The following is a 7597-nucleotide window of genomic DNA, read 5'->3' on the forward strand; positions in this document are numbered from 1 at the left end:
AACAACCTGAATTTCCAAGTCGTCGATAACGCTCCGGAATCATACAGTTTGTATGACGCAACTGTGGTTACTACTTCAACCAACGTTGACAAATGGGCACAGGTTGTAAGCAAGAAACGACATAACTATATAAGAGGAAATCATGCCCCCATAAAAGTAGTCGAGAACTTGAAGACTGATCACAGTGACAGGTCTTTTATTTTTCATAGAATCAAGGAGGGTGAAAACTATGAACCAAAAACTCGTTTTGAGCATGAGAATGTGCTGACAAAACATCTACTTAATCAACTTATGCCTCAAAATATCTTCGAAGTCACCTTGCAAAAAGTGTGTAGACTGTGTAGTCTAGCGAACTCGAAGCCTAATAAATCCAGACTGCCTAAAGTAGTGTTCGAAACTCCTAATGAACGCGACTTAATTTTAAAGGATGGACATGAATTAAAGGGTTCAAGAGTTTTTGTCGCTGGCAGACCGTGTAAAAAGACGGGAAACCGAAAAGGAACTACAACTTTGGACGCTGGCGAAAGGGACTGAAAGATTTTGGGTTGTGAGACTTCTCCAGAGAATGATGCTGAAGCCACTCTGGATGAAGCAAGAAGCAGTGTATTCCATGAGAGTGGGACGTGTGAATTAATTGGTTGCTACTTGCAATGAAAGGGACAAGAGCTGCTGATTGGTTTGGTCCGATCGCAGTCCAAGCTGTGTGGTAAATGAGGCCCTGCTAAGCAGTCCCAATACTTGGTCAAAAAGTAGTCGATTTCTAATCCTAGAGGACTTTAATGCACCTATGGTACACTGGGAAAATTTGCCAACTGAATCGTCAGATAATTCCTTCGAGCAGGAACTAGTTGATGCGGTTATCACATGTGCCCTAGTGCAACATGTGAAACAAGAGGGTAGGTACAACCCGGATTCTGAATCATGATTCAGAATCCGGGTTTTGTACCTAAAGATACATCTTTACTAGATCTTCTTTTGACTCACTATAAGGATGAAATTGCCAACCTCGATTATATGCAACCCCCAGTTAAAAGTGATCATGCAATTTTGACCTTTGACTCCCACATAACTCTCAATCACAAGCACGCATCAGCCCAATTCAGACCTAGCATCTGGAATGCAAACATACAAGATGTCATGCCCTCAGCATCGTCAGTGGATCGGACAATAGACTCAGAGTCCTCAATGGAAACAGCTTGTGATACGTTTCGATGTCTATACTTAAGTTGCACTGTGCATCACATCCTTTGAACTATACTAAGGGGGCCGAGAAACTCTCCATCATAGTTCAGTAGGGAGGTTCGCATCCTTCTCCGTAAGAGAAGAAAAATATGGGATAGATTTAGGTTGCTGGGAACTGACGAGAAAAAGTCTCAGTACCGAAAAGCTCGGAATACCTGTGGCTCAACCCTCCATATGTCTAGAAAGTTGTACAAAGAGAAAATCGTTAAGGAATCCACAGAATATCCTAAACGCTTGTATTCGTATATAAACCAAAGGACAAAAAAAGAGGTAATATTCTTGCACTATGTGGAGACAGTATTATTATTATTATTATTCACAAACACCTTATGGGTACATAAGTGCTGTGAAGAAACTATTTCGGGTTTCTTCAAAAATGCAATAATACACAATTTTCAATAATGTTAACATTACATATGCCATGTTTGAGAAAGGAAGGAAAAGGAAAATAAAATATTAATAATAGAATAGTAATAATAAATCAGGTTCTGAGTAATTAGCAAGAATTTTGAATTGATTTTGAAGAAGGAAAGGAAGAAACTAAGGAAATAGAAATAAAGGAGACGCGGAATATGTAAATATCTTAACGCAGAACAAGAATAAACAACTATGTATGTATAGCAAAATGAGTAGTAAAAATAAAATAAAACGGAATAAATTAATAAGTAAATAACTTATTATTACGGTAAGATATGTCGTTAGAATAAATGTTTGTGCGTGTACAGTCATAGTTTTGGGTGATGCTATGAAAGTCTCAATTAAGTGCAAAAGATAATCTATATGTATGAGGTGTATATACATAGTGAAGATAAAACGGGTCTGATAAGTTGAATTCAGCGTAACTCAAGTTATTGTCTTCATCCAAAGCTTCGTAATCTTAAGAATAATATTTATTTAGAAGGAAAAAAAAGGAGAGAGAAAAGAAACGAACACATGGTGAAAGGGTCCAACCATGATCATAATAGTGTAATGGGTATAGACTTTTGAGATGAACGAATAATTTTAAAATAATAATAACAACAATAATAAACCCTTACGGATAAATACGTGTAGATTCATGTAACAGTATACAGAGTGAAACCGGGTATTAGTATAAACATTAGAGCAATAATAATAATTTAGAATGATGCTATCATAGTCATAATTAATTGCAAAGAATGATTAAATATAAATTTCTATATGTTATATATATGTTGTGAATATTTAAAAAAAAATTATTTGTTTAAGTGGAACATAGGGTTTTTTGTTTTTAATTGTAGACTTTGGATGTTTAGGAGTAAAACATGTTTAGAAGGACAAGAAGAGATGAAAAGAATATCTAATGTGTCGAAAGACCAATAATAACAGTAATAATTATAAATACGAACATAAGCAGACTTTATATATTAAGATGAATAAAAGTGAAATAGAATAGACATGAAAAGTTTCAAAGGTTTCACTTTGCTTTTCAGTCAGTTAGATAGATGACGGACCTTTTTTGTATAAATCATTGTTAAGCACGTTAATATTCAATAGGTGACACAATCCACTTTCGGAAAGAAAATCATCAAGAAGACTTCTGAACCGGATTATAGTTTCACTGCATCGGAGGTTCATTGGCAGTCTATTCCACATGGTTGAGTAGCGAATAACGAAAAAATTTTGGCGTAAATTTGTGTGGGTTTTTGGAATCGCTAGAATATTTTCCTTATTGCGTAGATTGTGGGACGGTATCATAGAGTATGAAGGGGTAGATAGCGAAGAGTAAGAAATACCGTTAAGAAGCCGGTAGAGAAAGATAAGGTTTAATTTGATACGCCTGATCCAGAGAGGTTCTAGTTTGAGTTGTTGACATCTTTGGTGATAGTCTTTGTCGTCAGAATACCCCAAAACAGCTTTGGTGAACCTTCTTTGAACACCTTCAATTTTAATCAGGTCATTATGCCTGCAATTACTGAAAACCAAAATACCATATTCAAGAATTGGTAAGATACATTTTCTGTATAATAATAATCTCGATTCGGTATTATTGAAATTATTCATTATAAATCCGATGAGCTTTCTAGCTTTGGATACTTGAGATGCAATGTGTTCAGAAAAGTTCAAACTGTCGCTATATCTTAAACCCAAGTCACGAACAGCGTTGAGAGGTTTCAGTGTATGTTTTTGTATAGCCAGATTTCAGTTAAGGCAACGGCCGATGTTAATAAATCCACTTTTGTCAACATTAAGTGGCAAATTCCACGAAATAGTCCATTCGTACAACTTGTTTATTTCTTCTTGGATTACCGTTGAAATATAGCTTTCTTTTGTGGGAGATGAGAATGAATAAACCACTTTTAGATCATCGGCAAAAAGAAAAGGTTTACCATATTGAAAGAGGGAGCAAACGTCATTGATAAAAAGGAGAAATAGTAATGGACCAATTACACTTCCGTGTATAACCCCACTGGTTACATTCACAGGTTTGGAGTAGCAAGATCCAAAGCGGACAATTTGGCTACGTTCTTCTAAAAATGAATTGAGCCAAGATAAAAGGGGATTCTGTATTCCATATGAAGAGAGTTTTGGAAGAAGAAGTTTGTGTGAGACGCTGTCGAAGGCCTTACTAAAGTCAAAGTACAGAATTATCACAGACTGACCAACATCTCTTCTCTGGGTAATTTGATTGAAAAATTCCAGGTGCGATGTGAAGCAGGAGCGTTTGGTCATAAACCCGTGTTGGGATGGGCTGGTTAGATTAGCCGAAAGCAAAAATGATAATAGCTGTTTGTGAATGATTTTTTCCATAGTTCTTGACAGCACGGATGTCAAATTAATTGGTCTGTAGTTAACAATATCACTGTGTGATCCGGTTTTGAATCTGGGGGTGATAAGAGATGTTTTCCATACAGATGGATAGGCCCCATATTCCATAGATAGGTTGAAAAGTTTTAAACAAAATAATGGGAATTCTCTACTACCATATTTCACAAATGATGAGGGAATCCCGTCAGGTCCACCGTCATAGGACTTTTTCAAGGCAGTTATGGCCTGCTTGATGTTGGAGGGTACGAAATCAATTTTCGACAGGTGTCTGCACGTCAGCATTGGAAATGTATTGATACAGCTTTCAGTTCTAATGTTATAGCACTGCGAGAAATGCTGACTGAATTGTTCGCAAATAATGTCGGGGTCATCAATAATTCTTCCGTTAACTATGAAGAATTTGGTCACGCCAAGAGAATTTGACTTCACAAGCGATTTAAAAAGCCGAAGTATTGATAATTCTGGGTTCTTATTACCTAGGGCTTTATTTTCTATATTCATAAAATACTTGCGTTTAGATGAAGCACTCTTGTCAATTAACTTAAGTATACTCTGTAGTGTATACAAGTCATTATGCTTGTGGTAACGGTGTTTTAATTTCCTCAGTTTTCTTTTAAAAGTTTTAAAATTATTCTGGCCCCTATTGGCGTTATAAGCCACATGGCTAATAATTGGAGCAGTGCAGTCGAGGCAGTGTATCAAGTTGTAGTATAGATCAGAGATCGCAATGACAATATTATTTGTGGTAAAATAAGTTTCCCATGGTAAACAACGAATAAGACTTTCAGTCCGTTTCCAGGTTTGTTGGTCAAAATGTCTACTCTTGTACATCATTCCAGCTTTAGAATTCAATTGTATGGCGTCGAAAGAATGAATGATACACAATATTACTCTGTGATCACTCTTAAAAAACTCTTGACCAATATGCACTGAGATAGAATCTACGTTGATTGTAAATAGTAAATCAAGTATATTATTCCTTCTAGTCGGTTGTCGAACCTGTTGGACCCATCCATAAAGTTCTAGTGTTTCAACTAACTTGTCATGTCGACCTGAAACCGGAGTCAAATCCCATGTGATGTTTGGCGGATTAAAATCACCTCCGATGATTTTAAAAGTATGCGGTTGGTGTGAAGCAATGGAAAAGATGTTTGTTAGTAATCTGTCAAACCTAGAGTCTGCATGTGGTGGTCTGTATATGCATCCCACCAGTAGATGATTCCGAGATCCACAGTTTACAGTAACCCAGGTGGAGTCGTCTATAGCATCAAGGGATTTATCCTCAAATTTGCAGGCCTGAATATCTGAACGGATATAAATAAGTGTACCGCCCCCTAATCCATTACATCTATCGGTTCTAAAGAAAACATAGTTATCTATATGCAGGGAGTGATCGGATATATATGAATTGCACCACGTTTCCGTAATAAGTACAATAGTTGGATTTACAAGCAATAAAAGGGTCTTGAGGTGAGTAATTTTATTGGGCAGAGAGCGGGCATTGAACTAAAGAATAAGAAATTGAGAATCACCATGGTGAATCAGGTTAGAGTATAAATCACAATCGGTATTTACATGAATACTCGTAGGATTGGCTAAGGTGAGAGTTGTGTTGCGATCGGAAATAGATTCAACAACTTTGTCATCATTTGAAGTATGTGTATTGTTGCCGGCAGAAAAGCCGGGGGAAGTACAAAAAAAGTCTTCTCACTATTATTGGATATAACATTTGGTAAAGGAATAGTATTCATATTGGGAGCCGGACCAAGAAGGCTATCAGGTCTATGTGTGCGAACAAGTGGCTGTTTACAATTTAGATTGCCATTTATACCTGACGTATAGGGAACATGTTCTAAACGCTTATTTCCAAAGTTTGTGGTTGATTTTGGCTTTTTCGTAATTTGAGGAGGGTCGTGTGTTGTTAAAGATGCTTGAGATGGTTTGCTAGGTTCGAGTATATCGACGTTAAGCGTGTGGTCAGGCAGATAATTTTTATGACCAGTTTTCCCATTATCCGTTGCACAGTCACTGTAACTGGTTGTTGCACTAACAGCGACTTGGACTGTGTTATCCCATTCGAGATCAATACAACTATTTAGGGTTGAATCTAAGTCAACATTTTTAAAAGGATGGGCATCACCTACATTGGGACTACTTTCTTTTGGGCTTTGAACTTTAGGAGATTCAGGAGAGTTTTTCGGTGGTTGCATATTCGTAAAGTTAGGTGTCCGCTTAGGATCGGACTTAATTTTATGACCTTTAGGATTATGATACGCTTGGGTGTTTGATGCTGGTAGTCTGTGGTTATCTCGGCCTGCTTTTCGTTGGCATGGTGTTCGATCTGGTAGAATCGCAATATCTTTGAAAATCTGTTTCCGTTTCAATGAATTTGAGGAGTTTAAAAACTCACTAGCGTCTACAGATGAGTTGAATTTGAACAAGATCGGTGAGTGCATATCAGGGTGACTTCTTTTTAATCTTGTGCATACACATGGTATGTGTGTCATATTGCTGGCTCTAAGCAGACTAGTTTTGATATTTTTAAGGGCATATGAGTCCGGCATATTAAACACAATTGCATTGCTAGATCGCCTTATTCTTTCAAATACCTCTGATGCAACACGATCTAAGAAGTTATTGATGTCATTCATTTGATCTGGAGTCTCTGTGAGGTTAGGGTTGATGAGATACTTGAGGGGATTGAGAATGTTCATGTCAACTTGCAGTCTTTTTATATCATTCGTATGGTTGCAGTTGTGATTATCATCATTGTTTACCAACAGAGTCTTCAACACGTCTGGAATGGAGATAACTGGTAAAAGCTTGTCTGCTTCCGGATGAACGGAGTAGCTCGTCTCATTGAACCTGTCAGTAGCAATTTTAGATTGCGTAGTTTTCCTACGCTTGGCTGGACGCCTACAAGCAGGGGCCTTTATTTTCTTTTGTTGCATGATAAAAAAGTGACGTATAACAGATGGATTGAACAAAATATTGGGAATAGAGATGAAAGAAAGAAAAAATCAATGCCGAGGACTGAAGTCTAGTAATCAAAACCTATGCTTAACACAAGGGTGGATGTATCGAGAGGATCGGTGAAAGTGTAGAAAAACAATGGATAAGAATAGCAGGAAGGTATTAGTGGTGACAAAATATACTGTCATAAAAAATAAATAAATAAACCTATGACAGACTCACCAAATTGGACAGGTGATTCCGGAAATTAAGTGAGTTGTATTATCCAAATACGATTTTAATGAAAGTATATGGAATAGTGAGTACAGTGCTTTGTCATACACGATTATATATATTTCTAGATATTAGGTAGAGATCCGAATAGATCCTGTAAATACATGAAGTACGTGTGTTGAAGCATTCAAACACGATATAATGAATAGAATACAAATATGAAATTATATTCCTCGCCGAATATGATTATATACGGTTTTTGGAATGACAGAGGACGGTTATATCGTATAGCCAAAATGAATATACAATTATTTGATCATGAGTTATTGTATGAATATGATCATATATACCATCAATAAGTTAAAATTAAGATCTTATCGTA

Source organism: Schistosoma mansoni, chromosome 3, assembly GCF_000237925.1.
Source record: "Schistosoma mansoni strain Puerto Rico chromosome 3, complete genome".
NCBI lineage: Eukaryota > Metazoa > Platyhelminthes > Trematoda > Strigeidida > Schistosomatidae > Schistosoma > Schistosoma mansoni.